Source organism: Haemaphysalis longicornis, unplaced genomic scaffold, assembly GCF_048455015.1.
Source record: "Haemaphysalis longicornis isolate Haplotype H1 unplaced genomic scaffold, Haemaphysalis longicornis Haplotype H1 scaffold_3, whole genome shotgun sequence".
NCBI lineage: Eukaryota > Metazoa > Arthropoda > Arachnida > Ixodida > Ixodidae > Haemaphysalis > Haemaphysalis longicornis.
Genome location: NW_027526335.1, coordinates 210,180,867 through 210,197,427, shown reverse-complemented (window position 1 = coordinate 210,197,427; position 16,561 = coordinate 210,180,867). Strand labels below are relative to the sequence as shown.

Genomic DNA, 16,561 nt, shown 5'->3' with positions numbered 1-16,561 from the left:
AGTCCCACTCCCTCGGCATGTTCGAGGGGCGGACAGTGTCCGTGATGGCGGCGGCGGGCGGCGCATCCCTGGCCCCGTCTCCGAGGGCGCAGTACTGCGCAGGCTGTGGCGGGCTGCGCATCACCGAGAGCCATGAAAAATCAAAATTCCACTTGGACCACGGTCGCGAGGGCTGCCCTGCCGAGCCTGATCAACCCCGTGGAGGAGGCCCTGGTGACTGACCTGTCTTTCACCACAGCCATCACGGCGGAGGTCCGGCGTACCACGTCCAGGGTGGCCGAGGCGGTGCTGTTTGAGGAGGTGCCTTTGCCTCCGGCCCTCTGCGCAACCTTGGAGGCGGCCGCAGCGGTGACCCCGGAGGGCATGGAGGCGGCGGAGGGCGCTACATCGAGTTCGGGTGGCAACAGCGCCGACAGAGACTACCTAATCGAATCTCATTAAACCAGGTCAGAGGAAGCGCCCGCGTACAACTTTATTTTTTGGGGGTTGCCCGTCGGCCGGGTTGGTCTTGAGGAGGAGGTTGTGGGGATCCTAGTGTTTCTATGCCTTGTCCGCACAGGTTTTGGGCGAGCTGGTAGTCGCCATTTTGGGTAGCCGGCGCGTCACGTAAGCCGGGTCCTCTTCATGACCCCACACGACGCGCCGAACCGGCTCGCCGCGAGCGTGTGTGGAGGGCGAGGGAAAAGGAGGACCGGTTCGTCGCCGTCTCCCTCGCCGCGGGGACTCTTCTGAGAGACTCTGCCCAGATCTGTCACACGGGATGCCTCCCCTGCTCCCACGGCCGTGACGACGGACATCGAGGTCTGAGTCCCGCGGCTTGAACGAGCGAACGGAGCCACTGTCTCCCCACAAGCGATAGTCGTGTTGTCTGGTATATGCCCTGTATCTGCCAGGCAATAAAGCCTCACTTTGGATTGCCGGAGCCTGTCTACCGCATGTGAGTACCCGGACCCGTGCGAGTCTTCGGATTCCGCAGGGGCTATTGTACGGCGCGTAGCACTTTCTCTAGCGAAGCAAGCCGGGGCCCTCTGCTATCCCGTACGTTAGCCCACAAAGCGTGGACGTCAGCCTGGACAGAAGATGGTGGGTGTTCCCGGAGAAATCAGATTTCGCAAAGGTGAACACCGCCCTGTGAAGACAACCGGGTGTAAACGGTGCAGGTGGTGTTCTACCAAGGCGTAGGAAATTCGGACGACACTTGTATGCAAAGTCTGCAACGTGCCATTGTGTGCTACATGTTTCTTGCCTTTTCATAACTAAAAGTGATGATCTTATACAACCTGACGTAGCTGTTTGCAAGAGTGCAATTTTGAATAAATTTGGAACCCCCCGTTTTTTTTTATTGCCAACAGCCCGTCGAATGTGGCCGCTGGGACCATATTGTCCCACATTCTTTGGTTGTCTAAACAGCCAGCGGGACATATGCGTCCCACTTTTTTTATGTCGCCCTTTGTGCTAACCAGGGTGTCGAACCGAAAAAAATACCGGTTCGGTTACGGTTCGGGTTCGGGTGAAATAATTTTGTTCCGGTTCAGTTCCGGTTCAACAAAATCACGTACCGAACCGGTTCGCGAACCGGTTCGGGAGCTTGAACCGGTTCGCGAACCGGTTCGATTAGTTGAATTATCACTAAAATTAGAAAAAAAAACATTTACTAGTTTAAAACGACCGTCAAATCAAAACACAAACTGACATTCAAAATGGTGCTGCTCCCCAAGGGCAGTGGCGCAATTGCAAAGGAAACTTTAAACAATTAGGAGATATTAGAAAAACACATGAAGTGGCGACGATTTACCACCTTCTTTATCGCTCAGACTTTCTGTTGTCCTAGCAACTATTCATAAAGCCAACGCCAAGAGATATGATGGTGGGATATATTTTCTGTCCTTTTCCTTTTTTGTTGAAATCGCAATTGTCGCTATGCAATCGCCCATCACGCTAACCTTGAGGCCTTAAATTTAGTCCTGCGTACGGGCGTGTTCAAATACCAGCGCTTAATAACAATGGCGCACATTTTTTATATTTGTAACAAAACAGAAAAATTCTACAACAGGCACATAAATACTACCAATGAATTATATTATTTGGTAACCCTGAATAATTTGTTAGCTGTCACCTTATCGAATGTGTTAGCCACACTTTTGTTAAAAGTAAGCTTTAGTTACGCTCAGTCACTGCGTTATTGCTCTGACCACTGCAATTCCTTTTGCGATACCGAAAGTGTGCATTACAATCAGTATGTCATCGTACCGCCTGAACCCCTACCATCGTTCCGTGTGCTACATTGCGGAATCTTATAACAGGTAATGCGGTTACAAAATGAAAGGGAAATTTGACACGTGGAGCATGAGATGGGACTTTTTGGGTAGACGCTCTTTAATTCGTCCACAGCAGTACTCCCCTCCGGAACGAGTAGCAGTAGAAGCAATGTAGCGAGTTGGGCAAACGGCTTAGCAAACAGCTTAGCCACTGAGCAGCTCCTGCGGTCACACTTGTCAAGTATTAATAATTTGCAGGTGTCGGACCCTTTCAACAAATTATGAAATGCAAATAGTTTGTACACATCGGGTGTGAGCTTTCGCTGTTGCGCAGTGGAGCACTCCTGCAGCCTGATTTCTCCAATGAAGTCGCAGCTAGGGAAGGGCAAAGTCGTTTTATATCACCTGCAAGCTGCCGAGAATGACATTTCGTTTGGTCAGCTTGCACTACGCTCGCGCCTCCAGCAGCAACAGACCAATGCTACATTGGTGCTCATTCATTTCCCCTGTTGTTACATAAAGCGTGATAGTGTTCAATTGTCTGGAGGGGAAAGTGCGCGAGCAAGTACGAAGTTGATGGTACGGGAAAGAAAAAAAGGCCTGAATTGCATTGACTGTGCAATATCAACAACAGAGGGTCGAACCGTTTCGGCATGAACCGGTAACCGTTATTTCTTTTTCCGGTTCAGTTCCGGTTCGGGTTCAGCGTGCTCAAAAAATAACGGTTCGGGTTCGGGTTCAGTTCCGGAAAAAATACCGGTTCGGTTCCGGTTTTCGGTTCGGTTCGGTTCCGGTTCGACACCCTGGTGCTAACGAAACTAAAATTTTCTGTGACATAGTGATGTAGTAACCATCAGTTTTGTACAGACAAAATGGATTGATCATGCTTCTTCTCATTGCGTCCCATAAAGGGTTAAATTAAATGATAGAATTTTGGTATGCTCGGATGCATGCAAAGAGGTTGGAAAGGGCAGGCTGCAAAAATTGGACAGCCCTTCAGCTGATTCAGCCTTTGTGTCAGTGCATTTCGCCTCTTGTCGCCCGTTAATGAAACAACTCCCATCTACATCTCTTCAGAAGTTATTCATTTATTTTAATATTCTGGTTCCTGCTTGCAACTGTTTTCTTTGATTGCAACTTTGTTTTCTTTTTTTCTGTGATTGTGCAGCAGTCGGGATGCGGTTACCATCACAGACCGGGAGATACAGAAATCCCTTGAGGTGCTGAAGGAGCACCTGCCCAGGGACTACAACTCCCTCACTATGGCAGACCTGAAACATCTTTCAGGGGGGTGGGGTGCCGAGGCGACGGCCTATTGGGCCAAGAGAGTCTCGAGTGCCAAGCTCCTTCCGGAGGGGCAGTGGTCATGACGACGTCCTCAGGACCCCTGCACACTTCTTCCTCCAAATTGATGCATCACGAAGCTACGTATATAGGCTTGTGCCATACCGGATGTGCATACAGAAGACCTCCTGGGCCTTCCAACACGGTCGATGGACAACGGGAGCTACGGCAGGGCTGCTTGAGTGCAGCTCAGAAGCTGTGATCGTCAAGGTGCAGGGGGAAGGGTTTTCCACCCAGCATTCTAACTGTCAGCTTGTCCTGAATAATTTGCTGCAGTTTTCCCTACTTCCATGCGAAAACTGCGGAAGATACAATCATCTCCCGACCGTCTGCCAGAATAGCCCGCAACGCAAGAACTGCGGTAGGAAACACGAGTCCCGCTCATGCATGGAGCGCACCAAGCACTGCGCCAACTGCGGCGGGGCACACCACTTTTCCTCACCGCGGTGCCGCTTTTGAAGGCGGCAGAAGCAGATCGCCATACAGGCCGCTACGCAACACGCAATGTAGACACAGAGAAAGGCAGAAACGAGGTGGAAAAGCTTGGTGTGCATCGAGCAAACGCCCACCACAAAACAAGGTGGATTTGGCTCATAAAAGAACCACTTGTGGTCTTCTTATGTTTAACACATACCACTCTTGATCGGCGATATTTTTAGCATCATTTGTAACCATTACAAAGCACGCACATTACGCTAGCTAACATCTCTGCTTCATCTGAAATGCTACCAAGGCATGATGTTTGCCATTTATAGTCGGGACATAGCAATGCGCGCAGCACTGCCCAACTGCAAAATATAGCCACATTTAAAGCTTTAAAAGTGAAGCAACAAAGGTAAGAAACACCGATACCAATCCCATCAGAGAACATAAACTTTTCCTGTCCACCAGAAATCAACAAGGCAGCCTGTACGCAGGTGCAATGAATGGACCCAACCACGGAGCAAGATAAACAGGAGCACCGACTTCGCTCTCTCCTGCGGACTCTTAATGTCCACCACTCGCGGAGCACAATGTAGATGGCGCAGCGAATGGTCAAGCGGCCGGCGTTCCCCGTGCGCCGGCGGGCGCGTTGGCGGAACGCATTCCGCCGGCTTGTGTCGTCTGCTTCGGCGACGGTAGTTTTGTGCACGGAGTGCTTTGGGCCTGCGTTGGCGCCGCTTCGCGTTCATTGCGCTCCTCCTTCGCACGGCTTGATTGTTTGACAGCACCTTCTGGGTAACCGGAACCCGAAGGAATTGAGTGGTCGTACGGCACGGCAAAGATACGTTAAGGACTGGTTTGCATGGCGGGAAAACAAAATGTAGAGCGCACATATAGACATATGGCTGCTATACAAACACTACCTTTTGCGCAGTGCTTGCCGAAAATGTGACTCCGTTTTGTAAATTTGTGAACACCATGCGGGTGTGTTTTAACAGGTTTTACAAAAGGCGAAAGGTGCAACTGGTTCTGATCACTAGCGATTATAAAAGTTGCCTCAGCTTTCTCGCCATTCTCCAACTTACGTCCAAAACAGTGTGCCTAGAACACGGACCGCCACTCACACGCTCATCAGAAAATAACAAACGCGATAACATCACCCGCGACTGCCCGCGACGTAGCAATCTGCTCAAGATCGAGGTCCTGACAGTGCGGTCTTTTCACAAGCCTTCATTTCACGATATTTGAATTCGTCCGGACCCTATATCTCTGTGGTGATGACTCGCTAAAAGAAAAAGTTTGACGAGCCAGATGTTTTGCTGGTCAGTGTTAAAGAAAAAAAAAAAAAAAAAAACGCCGGGAACCCTTGTAGGCCGAAAATTGCAGCCATACAAAACGCAGCATTTCATTTGGAATCCACGGCGTTATCGACGAGATAACACGACCGTAGAGCGACAGTGAACATCGGGCGGTAAGTTGCGGTATGGTTACAATGTTTGATATTCTTGGGTGCCTTATCAAGATGACAGTGTTTTTGTACACTTAATAAAACAGGGCAGCCGTCCAATTCAGTCATTGGCACAGAAATGTGTGTCTCATTGCCGTTTGCCGATGGAGACTCCGGGCGACCCTTGTAAGCATTGTTCGTTCGCAGAAGAAGCATAAATAATTAAGCAGGCGGCCGGAGAGCGGGCCAAGAACAGAGGGTAATTTTTGCGCTGCATCAGCTTGTCGTAAGCAGAATCACGCTAGACTGCATGTTGTGGCGTTTCATATTAGTCTTGCTCATTCTTTGGTGATTCTAAAGTCGTCGTCGTTCAGTTGCGTCTTACATCTGCTGGGTTAGTACAATATTTTTAGCGGGTCTTCATAATGTCAGAATAAACGCCCCCCAAATAGGGAATAAGCGATCGCCATGTATGTGGTGGCGTGCGATTATCTGCGCCGTCTATTCCGGCTGCGCACGGGTGTTTAAATTCCGCACGTGAAGGCATTCCTCCTGCATAGTAGGACTGGCATACGACAGGCGTCGTTGCGAAAGAAACCATGCCTCTGGGGAGAGCGAAGAAGGGAAAAGCCATGTACAGAAGCACAGCGATGAGAGGGCAAACGAAGGAGGAAGAGAGCAAAGGGAAAGCTTGGCGGCCGGCGGCGCGTGGACATTACCGGCCCGGCAAAAGAATTTTTCTGGGACACAGTCGGCGCTCCTCTTTATATCTTGCTCCGTGGACCCAACACCATTGTTGCGTCCATCTGGTGTCCTATACAAGAACCCCTCTCACTTGCTCACATGAGTTTGACAATTCACTCACTGGAGAGTTTGGGCACAGTTTAGGCAGGCAAGAGAATGAAAAAAAAAAAGAAGCTTACCTTACTTTATCCCTTGGTCTCACCTGTTTCCCCAATGCTTTTCTGCTCTGTTTTAGGCAGCCCTTGTAGACATGCCCAGGCCCACATCTGTCCCAAGGGTGGGCTGGATCTAGGATGTGGTCGCCACGACGAAACGCGCCTTAGACAGTAACCACGAGGAACGGGTGTCCCCCGAAAGAGACTCTGTCCTCAGCCGCTCCTGGCCGGAGCACCATGGTTCTCCACTGTAAATCCAGGACATGCTGGCTGCAAATGGTCTGGCCTGGAAGAACAGGTGGCGGCACATGCATTCTTTCGATTGATTGTGGGGTTTAACGCGCCAACGCAACGCAGGCGATGAGGCGCGCCGTAGTGGAGGGCTCCGGATTAATTTTGACCACCTGGGGATCTTTATCGTGCGCCGAAATCTCGTACACACGGGCGTTTTTGCTTTTCGCCTCCATCAGAAAAGCGGCCGCCGCGGCCGGGAATCGAACATGCATTCTTTCAACAACCTCGTTGTTTACAAGGTCTTCAGCACAAATTGCTGAAGGAGCTTTTGCAAACACCTACTGCTGACGCTGTACTAACAATGGAAGCATTACCATGCTTATGAAAAGCCATCCGCTGGTTATCTGTGTTAGAGGGGCTTTACCTTGCCCGATTTGATTTAAATGTCCATAGGAAGTGTTGACTTGCCGCAAGAATCTAACCTTTAGAGTCCATTAGAGAGCTAACCTTACAGTAATGAGCATCACAATTATGGAACACATTTTGTGGGGTAAAGAATTTTACTAATTCTTTGGCACAAAAGTTCTTAATACCATGGCAGTTTCCAACTGCTTGGTGCAGTGGCGAACATGTCCCCCTGAAGGTAATCGAAAAGGGCTTCCAGCCCACGAGATGCTCTCGTGTTTTTTTCTTACTCTCACACCTGTCATGGGGGCAAAAATGCAGCTTCTTCAGCAGTTATGAGCCCATTCTTTCAGGCACTGGGGGCAAGAAAGGTTAAAAAAAGAAAAGGCAGCTAGAAAATAACAGAACCCCCCCCCCCCCCCCCCCCAATTAAAGCACGCATTCACCCCTGGCCCTTTTGTTTTTGTTTACCCCCCTGTCACCAACACTCCAGAAGCATAAGTAACGCCCCTTGCGAAGTTCAAGGGATAATCCGATACTTGATATTTGCAGTTCCGCAGTGCTACTTTTGAATGCAGTCTTCCTATCGCTTTAAAACAGTGTCTGCAGTACGACTACACTGTCCTCCATGATTTAACCCTTCACGCTCCGTTGTCGGGCCATGCCGAGCAATGCAAGACTGCTGTAGCATTCCGTTGTCAGGCCAGGCCCGACATGATTGTTGAAGGTCAAATTTCGCGGTTTTTCCTCACTGCGATAGGCCCCGCATCCTTTGTATATATGATCCGCCATCTATTGAAAGATAAGTGAACTGATAAGTTTGTCTTTTTGCACTAGGGTGTGCATGTTCAGCACTGCTGAGAAACATGGCCACTTACTCATCGCGTGCGTTTTACTAGGGTGCACTTAGTGATAGCGATGATGACTAGTGAAGAAGGGAACTGCATGCCTCCATTGTTAGTGACAACAGCGGTTCGACAGAAGCGAGTGACGAAGACCACTACGGCGGTGGAGACAGCACTGAGCGGATCATTATTCTGCAAGCTGTACCTTTCGCCGAAAGAAAATGAAATGGTGACAAAATTTTTTTTTTTTTCTGGCATCTAGAGGTTTCCATTGTCCATAGTTTTATTTAAAGGCACAGCTGCAGAATTATGGTGAAAAAGAGCAGGCAAACCTGCAGTACCGCCACAACCTCATTGAACAGCTGGTGGGTGATCTGAGGGCTCGAGCCGAAAATCGGGGCACATTGGCATGTTTGGAGTGCGAGGAAAGGCTATTTGGGATGAGCCATTTTATCTACAAGTTCCCAGGCCGAAGCAACAAGTACTTTGATGCTTGTAGCGACAGAAAAACAAAAGGAGGCAGGACAGAAACTATGTTGTTCTGCAAAAGCTCCAGTAAAAACCCTCACCTACACCCAGGAGAATGCCTCGGGCAGTTTGACATGTTGCTCAAATATTTGTAAAAGACTTGCAAGCACAATATCGCGTGAGCGCTTCTTGCTCGTGGTTCTCATCGCGGCAACTGGCAAAATAGCTGCGGACCAGAATGGCCAGAAATTGGGTACAAGGTTCGGACTGCACTAAGTTAGGTTTCAAGGCCCAAACTTCAAATCCTGCTCACGAAATTTAGGGGCCCCGAATAGGCATCACACACACATTTCCTGAAAAATTACAGCCACGAAACTGAAGTCAACGGGTCATACCATGATGGTGCTGATACAGCCAGGACAAATATCACACACTATTTCTGAAGTCAGTAACTGCACCACTAGTCATCATCCGTAGCAGTCGAAATAATTGTAACTTATGGTACACATGCTGTAGCCTATGCCCTAATGATGCAGGTGTCTATTTGGCTACTTTTTAGACCACACAGGGGTAATCATACTTCAACTTGTAGAAAAAGATTCCCCATTTGTCTCATCTTTCTTCCTTGCCACCTTGCGGTTTTCACCCCCAAAATCTCCAATCATACCTCCATCATTTTCTGTTGTGGCTTAAAGCTGTTTACGTCAACACAGGACTCATCCCAGACATGTCCAGAATATAAGGATGGCACTCTGGGTACAGCAAGCCCAAAAGATTAGTGCTAATTGAAAACAAATCACCATTAAAGCACTGTATCAATCCTTCAGAAAGTTGAGTAATTCACTTCCACTTCTAATACATATGATAAAGCAGCAACACAGGTATGAAACTATCCACAAAGACGATAGATTGCAGGGCAAGTAGTATAGCAGATTATGAGGTTTAATGCACAGACGCTACACAGGCAATGAGGCGTGCCCTAGTGGAGGGCTCCAGATTAATTTTGACCACTTGGGGATCTTTTGCATGTGCCAAAATCTTGAACAAACAGGTATTTTCTATTTGCGCCTCCATCAGAAAGCGGCTGTGGCGGTGGGTAATCGAACCCACGTCCTTAGGCTCCGCAGCACAACTCCTCAGTCACTTTGGCAAGTAGTACAGCCGTGAGCGAGCTTGTTTCCATCAATTGACTACAATACTGCCTGCACTTCATTACTTCCCTTGAAATTAGAATAATTGAACATGACACCGTGTATGCTGCCAGCAGCGGCTGAACGCATAGCCGTACTCTTCTGCATCTATTACAAGAGAAGAGCCAGTCTGCCATAACGGCGTTAGGGTACCGCTTCTCATAGATGGCTAGCAGTGACAGCTTCCATGTTTGTGACCCACACGCCCGACGAAAGCCTGCACGCTTATCTGATGCTACTACCTTTGGGTGCTCTGAAATGGATGGAGGTGGTTCACATAAAAGGGCTATTGTGATGTGTGCAAGCCGCGTATACCTGCTCAAGGGCTATGGGTTTCAATTCTCCCTTATTTTTTTTTTTCACAGGCGGGTTTTAATCAAGTTCACTATCGCATTGGCCACAGGGCAGATAAAGCATTTCGGGAACTCACTCTTTCAAGGCAATCACTCAAGATATTTCACTAATACTCAGTATTTATTGGTACGTTTTAAGTGGTTGTCAACACAGCATGCGTAAAAACCGCACAAATTTCGGAAAATAGCAAAGTCGTCACCGTGCGTACAGCCACACCCTTGGAATTGCCATTCCCCATGCGACAGTTTTTTTGTTGCTCAAAATTCCCCATGTAATTCATACGACTGCCGAAACACCGAAAATCCTCGTTTCCGAGTGCTACATAAATTGAACGGCAGTGTTACCAGTAGTTTAACACAATTTTCGTGCACTTGTATCCCTTGACATCTGCGAACTTCCACAGCCATAAAATGTTACATTTCTTGATGTTCTATTAAGGTGCACAAAACGTCAATGTTGCCTATACTGACAACTAATGTCCTCGGCTAAGAACGAGGACTAAGAACTTTTGTATCAGGTCCTACAAAATCCCGCACGTAATTCCGGTTCTAAAAAATTATATGTAATTGTGGTTCTAAAAAAATTCCGCCCGTAAGCCATAGCCTTCTGCAGTTGCAAAGCCCTGATTTGTGTTCCCTCTAATGCATTTCTATGTACTACAGCCGTTATCAAAACGAATGAAATATCTGTATGGCTACAACAGCTGAAAACACGCGGCACGTGGGAAATAATAGCATCGCAAGCCCCACGCACAAAAACACAAGCGACGAACAAAGGGTGACGGCATTTTTTGTTGGCAGTGTCTGTTCTGCCAGCAACCGGGAGAATTTCTCAGAGGGGTTTCTGCCGGCGGTCGCTTCCTATTGGCTCTTGGAAGTCACGTGACAAAGTGCCGGAGAGAAAAAGGCCCGTAGTGTCATTCTTGCCCGTGCGTGAACCGCTATTTCGTCGTGTTCCCTACAACTCTGTTTTGCTGCTTTGCGGCAGTATTTGTTTGCCCGTAATTATCAATTACGGGCACGCGACGCCACAGCTCGAGTGCTTCGCAAATGCAGGAGACGGATACCGGCAAAGTGCGACTTGCGGTCGGAGATCACTTCTGCAGTTTTGATGAATTGGAAGCGCGGATCACGCAGTACAGCGAAGAAAACTGCGTTCAGTTATGGAAGAGGGATGCAAGAACCATTGCGGCGGCGAAAAACCGCGTGGGAAAGCTTGCCAGCAAGATGTGCGAAGGACTAAAGTACTACCAGATTCGGTACTGTTGCATCCATGGCTGCGCGAAGTTTGTCAGCACGAACAAGGGTGCACGGAAATCATCGTAAGTACTTACACACGGATTTTGTATATCGCGCGCTGTTTGCTTGTTCTATGCCTGAACTGTCTTGGTATTATACAGCAGCTGCAGATCGGGCGCAAATGTAAGCATCCGCTAATTCCTATACTGAACGACACGGTGTCGTCACGCAGGTAGCTGTAGTTAAAAAAGTGTTTGCTGCCCGCCTATGCCTTAATCGTGATTGCCACGTTCGATAAGTTTGCGGTTATAATTCACGCCTATGAGATATAGCGCCACGTTCCAAAAGTTTGCGGTTATAATTCGCGCCTATGAGATATAGCGATCCACTCGGAAGACCAAAATAAACAAATTTTCATAGCTGGGGGGCGCCCTTGTTTAGCTTAAAATGCATTCATGACACCCTACTACTGGTTAATAGTTACCCTGAATAGAATAACAATTGTCCCGCTTTTTTGTTCTACATTCATACTGCCATAGATGAGATTGAGTTATGCAGCACTGTTAAAACTTCCTCATCCATAAGTTGCTAGTTGAGCTTAGTCCTTTTAATGCATACCCTTGTTTTTCTTTTCATCGTTTTTCCTAGGACGTTCAAGCAAGACTGCAGCTTCAACGTCTACATTGCTGCTGAAAAGGAGGGGCAGTTCCTGGAAGTGAGGTCTCTCGACTTGACGCACAATCACCCTGTTGACAAGGAACTTTTCAGACACCTACCACAACAGAGAAGACTGGCACCAGATCTTCAAGCTAAGGCTCGCGAAATGCTGAAGTTGAAGGCCAACAAGGTGATGGTGAGAGAGCAAATGGAAAAGGAGAGCGGCGGTGCTGTACTTCTCAAGGATCTCTCAAATATCGCCGCGAAAGAAAAATTGTTGAAACCGAGGAACAGCTTGCTTGAAGTTGTACGCATGCTGAAAGAAACGCATCAGGCAACAGTCCGTTTGCTCACTGATGAAAACAGCGACCTCCAAGCTGTTTACTTTCAAGACGAAGAAATGAAGAAATCATTTCATTGCTGGCCCGAAGTAATATTCATCGACGCGACCTACAAGTTGCTTGAGACAAGAATGTCGTGCTTTCTGGTCATCATTGAAAATGGTAATGGTGAGAGCGAGATTGTCGCTGTTGGGCTGTTTGGAACTGAAGATGCCCATACTCTTCGCTGGTTTTTTGAGGTGTTCAAAGATTTGAACCCCAAATGGGACTCTGTGAGGGTGACCATGGCGGACAAAGATGTGAAGGAAAGACCCGTCATAAGAGAGCTTTTTCCATCATCGGCACTTCACATATGTGCTTTCCATGTTCTGCAAGCTTTCCGTAGAGAAGTAAGCATGCAGAAGTTGGGAATTTCAAAGGGTGAGCAGGAGAGTGCATTAGACATTTTGCAGCAGATGGTCTACGCAAAAAGTGAAGATGCCTACAATGAGCTCTTCGCCTTGCTCCAGAAAACAGCGGCACCAGGAGTAGTGGATTATTTTACTACAAACTGGCACACCATTCATGCAGAATGGATAATGGGGCTTAAGTGGTCATGTGGTAACTTTTTCAACTCGACTAACAACCGTGCAGAGTGCTTAAACTCAAAGTTAAAGCAGCTTGTAGAACGCTTCAGTTCGCTTGAATTGTTTGTTGAGCGATTCTTTGCAATCGTCAATACACAGCGCAACGAAAAAGCACACAAAGCAGCAGTTATGCTTCAAAAGAACCCAGTAGTGCCAAATGGTGATGAAGCAGCCAAGATGCACACAAGCCTGCTGACGCCATATGCATTTCGTTATGTCAGCCAAGAGCTCTGTGCATCAGTGGCGGCTAAACACAAAATCAGCTGTGCCATTGCTGATGGCAAGGCGAGTGCGACCACTGCAGATTGTTCTTGCTCTTTCCGAAAAGCCATGCTGTTGCCTTGTCAACATATCTTTGTCCTACGTGAGGCATCAAACATGCCAAAGTATGATAAGGAACTGTGTGCTGAACGCTGGTTCTTGGATGTCTATATAGCAAACAGCCGGCTAAGGCAGGACAATGTGTGTGGTGACAACGTGGATGTGCAAGTCAGCACTCGCAGCAACGAAAAAACATTGTCGGCACACCAAAAGTTCAAAAAAGCCGCTGGTGTTGCGTCAAAGCTGGCAAGCATGGCATCAGAATGCTCCACAAACACGTTTAAAGAGAGGCTGTCTCTTCTAGAGACGATTCTCGAACAGTGGAAGAATGGTCATGAGGTGGACATCTCCGCACGCAGGCCCTCACATCACCTGAAAGCTGTTGTTGCGGCTGAGACTACAAGTGCAGAAGACTTGCAGGAGCTTGCACTGTGCAGAGCTGCTGAAGAGGAAGGACCTTGTGAGGAGCTCCCGGAAGAAAATATTGACATTGCCGAGTGCTCAAGTACCCCACCCAGCAATGCACAGGTGGAAACCTGCAGAGATGAAAATTCTCTCTCGCAAGCCTGCACTACAACCAGCAACGTTGCAAACATCAAAGTGCCAACTGCGATGAAGAGATGTGGCCGTCCAAAGGGGCATATGCTCACTGTCGTTGGGCTCCCACGAAAGCGGAAGCGAACAGAAAGTGAAAGGCCATTCTCTGAGCTGGCAGTAAACGAGAAAAAGCTAGCCGTGCTAACTTGGCTCGTAGGGGCGAAGACAGCAGCAGAAGCTATCAAAGGGAAGTTAATTGATAAAGACTGTGTGTGGAAGCGAGGCCGGAGGAAGTAAGTGCACGATGGCATTCGTGATGAGATGGCGGACATAAACATTGTGCGCCGCTTTTTCACTGATGATGCTTGGGAAGCTGTAGTAATGGTCACTAACATCAAAAAAGAAGAGGATTGGAAGTGTGCTCAGTGCAAGACAGAATTAGATGACTATGAGTCCATTCTTTGCGACTGGTGTTTGTTGTGGCACCATCTTCCATGTGTTGGGTTGGCCAAGAAGCCCAAGTCAAAGCTCTGGAAATGTGGCCCATGCACGGCCATTGCTCGTACAAAGTAGTGCTAATCATTCACTCTGTTGTAGAGTGTACATATGTTTTTCTTTGAAGGAAGTGCTAATTCCCTTCATTATTGAATTATTTTTCGAGGACTGTGCAGGAGAATTATTTTGGACTGTGCAATAGAAAAGTTTGCTCAATGCTTTTTCTGTAAAGTGTATTTTTTGTAAGGAAGAGCTAATTCCCTTCATTAGTGAGTTGATTTTTGGGAGGGGGCAGGGGACTGTGCAATAAAAAAGTTTGCTCCATGCTTTTTCTGTAAGTTGCTTATGCGAGTGCTGACGCAGCTTCATAGTTTTTCTAATGAAGTCCACTGCAGTGAAATAATGCTACTTTGTATATTATTCTATGCTTCAAGTTGCCTAACGTGTTGGGTAAATACTACTTCCCAATGCCGCGTTACTGGCATTAACAGAAACACGACGAAGAAACGACATGGTAGGCACGGTTGTATGCTTTAGCTAACATACAGACCTGTTAACGGTGGGCTCAGGGTGCTCAAAGTTTACACTGCAGCTTGCCGATGAGTGGGGTAATTATTGAATCGGTTTGAAGTTAATGCTGGCGTCTTGGCGTCTATGAGCGATTACCCTTATGGCTCGTAGACAGCCGAATGTGGTTGGCTGTATCCTCGCGTAAATATTCCCGAAAGTGATCGTCCAAGTATGTAGGCAGCTCATTCTGCCACAAACTATTCAACTCTACTCTCGTGAAAGTGTACCCGAAAACGATAGCAGCCTGTGCAGGCAGCTCATTCTGCCACCTCTGCGGGGCTCTGCCCAAAGATCGAGCGCCCCCCCCCCCCCCCCCCCTCCACACACACACACACAGATAACTGCGCATGACGACGTTGAATGGGCGCTTACTGGAGCAACGAATCCCAAACATTTTCCCGAATATTCAACGAAATTTTACAACTACTGAAAGCGCTTGCGCGCGACTATCGAGCAATCGCGATTTCAGTGGGAAGAAGTGCCGCCGGCGTAATTAAATTACCGGCGTTCTATAGGCAGGCAGGCTGCCGTGAAAAACTGCGTCATATATTTCTCACGGCAGCCGGGATAATTATGAAAAAAGAATTCTCCCGGCACTTTGTCACGTGACTTCGGAGAGCCAATAGGAGGTGACTGCCGGCAGAAACTCATTTCAGAAATTCTCCCGGTTGCCGGCAGAATAGACACTGCCTTTTTGGTTAATTTTGCAATTTTCGCCCTCCATTATTCTTGCGTTATTGCGTCTCACGTAGTAGTATTCTCAGCTGTCCACTGGAATGCGCCGTTCGCCTGGCGCCGCGAAAGGGCCGCTTGCCGCTTCCAAGCAGCAGTAACCACAAACACACAAAGAAAATGACAGCTCTCGTTCATTTGCACGCGGTGGTCTACTGCCGACACCACGTTGTTTGCTTTGACTAAAACATGCCCGTACATTTTTTCCGTGTCAGAACATCTCACTGACGATTTTCCAAGCGATGACATCGCAATATGTAGCATCTTTCAGAAAAAAAACATTACCTCGCTACCCGGCGGTGGGCATAAGCGTCAACATGGGTTGCAACCGACACAGAGGCCCGTCCGATGGTCCGTACGTACCAATCCTTCCGTGCGTCATTGCATTTCACGTTCCTGATGCTGTTTGCTGCTGTCGGAATTCCTTTCACTGCCGAAATGCGATGTTTCCTGCAGCGGACAGACATAACGCCCCGCCGAGAACACAAACGTTACGTGAGCCAGTCCAGAAGCTGAAAGTTCGTCCCGCTTCACATTGTTGGCGCTGTAGTCGCAAAGTGTTTATAATTTGTAAAAGGCAGCGTCTTCTGCCACGCGCGTGGCACCAGCCACGCCCCTCTGACAACGGCTGCTGCTACGCGTGACGTCATAATGACGTCATAACATTAATAATTGTCATTACTTTGTGTAGTGTAGTCCGAAATACATATTTTTTTTATTTGCAGTACAAAATAACGCACCATTGAACTGCTAAAACTTTTCTAAACAAGCAATTTTTGTTCTTGCGGGAGCAGCCGGCGATGCTGCTGCTGCTGCCAGCTGCCGTATCGCATACATGGAGTCGTGTATCCGAAAGCGTGACGAAGCTCCGATTTTCTCGGGCCGACAACGTAGATAAACCGAAGTTCATATTGTTAGAAGCACTATCTGAAAACGTGAGAAAGTTGCTTGCGATTATGTATTGCGTGGGGACCCAGCCAGCCTTTCCAGACCGCAGCAAAATAGCCGCTCTCGAGTAATGTTGACCCGTGACCCCTTGGTTATGCTTGGTGTACGCCGATGGTACCTGCGTACAGTTTCAGGGTACGTGAGACGACATCGCACAGCCGACTGGCCCCGTTCGAACAAGCTACGTTCCACACAAGAAAAGACACCGTCCGAGCGTAATTCTGTGAAC

At 48.1% G+C, this 16,561-nt stretch overlaps 1 protein-coding gene across 3 annotated transcripts in view; it reads right to left on the bottom strand.

Moving 5' to 3' along the window:
• LOC144175942 (uncharacterized) overlaps window positions 1-15,903 on the bottom strand; it is a 91,023-nt gene extending 75,120 nt beyond the window's left edge. For 2 of the 3 annotated variants that reach the window (XM_077705013.1, XM_077705011.1), the window contains exons 1-2: window positions 15,748-15,903; window positions 6,419-6,657 (exon numbers count right to left, since the gene is read on the bottom strand). The gene's annotated coding sequence lies outside the window, so the exon portion shown is untranslated. Of the gene's footprint in view, window positions 1-6,395; window positions 6,658-15,747 lie in introns of all 3 variants that reach the window. The other variant, XM_077705012.1, reaches the window with a different exon arrangement.
• Window positions 15,904-16,561: the final 658 nt, after the last annotated feature.